We start from the raw sequence: 1691 nt of genomic DNA, 5'->3' as shown, positions 1-1691 counted from the left end.
CACCGAAAGTCCCCATTGTGCTTCCAGCATGTACTGTGCCTTTACACACACACACCACCCCAGGGGATGGAGTCACTTTTATCCGAAACAATCTGATAAGGGAGGATGACCGATATCATTTCATCAGGTCTCAGCATTCTAAAACAGTTCCTTAAGACCTCATTAGGTCAGAGGATTGGTGTGTGTGTGAAGGGGGGTGTGTGTGTGTGTGTGTGTGTGCGCGCTTGTGTTTGTGGGAGCGCGCGCGAGAGAGAGAGAGAGAGAGAGAGAGAGAGAGAGAGAGAGAGAGAGAGAGAAAGAGAAAGAATGAAGAGGACAGGGAGAGCGCAGAGAGGAAAACTGCAGAAAACCACAGGGAAAGTACGGTACAGCCTCAGATCTTTTAAATTGTTTTAAAGAAACTTACTTGTAGTTTCTTTTCCCATCACTCCGGCCTCATGCCTAACAGGGTCGTGGTCGGGGACGTTTGGCATGGCGCTCTTGCTTTTGTTCCTTTTTAATTCTGCGCGGGCCCTTACACCTCTGCCAGCCGAGTACCGCGCCCCGAAGGCTTTCGGCTTCTATCTAGAGGCAGCAGGCTCTGCAGACGGTAGCACCGCCGGGCTTGAGGTTTTTTTTTGTTTTGTTTTTGGTTTTTGGTTTTTGATTTTTGGGTTTTTTTTTTTGCTTTTTGTTTTTTTGGGTTTTTTTGTTTTTACTTTTCCCTGAGCCGATCCAGGACCCTTGTTGTCAGCATTCATTTTTTCCAGGACAAGAAGAGACCAGCGTAACTCAGAGAGCACTCCCTTCTAGCGAAGCGGACAAGGGTCACCCTGGAGAGCCTTTGGGGGCCGCGGCGGAATCGGGAGGGAGGAAACGGGGAGGTAGTCGTTTGGCTGTTTGATGTTTTCTGATTTCGCCAAAGGGGTGTGTGTGTGTGTGTGTGTTCGTGCGCGCGCGTGCGGCACTGGGGTGCACCTCTGAAGTGGACCTCACTTAGAGCTGGGTAGCACCGGAGGAAAAGACTGGGAGGGAGGGAGGGAGAGGATGCCAAACGAGGAGGCTTGGCCGTCACTCCCTGCCCAGCTTTGTTGTGGTCGCCTGGGGCACAGAGGCCCGAGCGCGGCAACGCCAGCTAATGGTTGTGTTAATTACATGGGGCAGTTTCGCTGGATCTGGAAGATAGGGTCGACTCTGAATAAACTTTTCCAAAAAGGAAAAGGAGAGTGCGGGGATAGCAAGGTAACTCCTACACTGTTTGTGAAGAAAGTAGTTCTGGCCGGTGTGTCGCCCAATCGCTGGCCTGAACTGCACCCTGCCTTACCTCCGCGCCGTGGGTTTCCCGGCGGCCGTGCGTCAATCACTCTGAGCAGGAGTTGGGGGCGGAGCTACGGTGACTGAGCGCGCGCGGTGCAGCAGACCCCGCCGCCCCTCGGCTCCAGGCAGCTCAGCAGCTTGGCCCTGCGCTCGGAGTGAGCCCTCTTCCCAACCCAACTCCTCTCTCTCGCCTGCGTTCATGGTCCCCTGCCCAGAGAATCGAAAACAGACTGTTTCTCAACAGCCGCCTCCCTCTCCAACTCTGAATCCATTCTGGAGAGTAGACAGTAGCATATCTTCCATGCGCAGCTTTGACCCGACTTCCCGGGGAATGGGGGGCGCAGCGAGAATACTCTGTGTGTGTGTGTGTGTGTGTGTGTGTGTGTGTGTGTGTG

This window comes from Hipposideros armiger, unplaced genomic scaffold (genome assembly GCF_001890085.2).
Source record: "Hipposideros armiger isolate ML-2016 unplaced genomic scaffold, ASM189008v1 scaffold_130, whole genome shotgun sequence".
NCBI classification, from domain to species: Eukaryota; Metazoa; Chordata; class Mammalia; order Chiroptera; family Hipposideridae; genus Hipposideros; species Hipposideros armiger.
Note: the sequence above shows the minus strand (reverse complement) of the source record.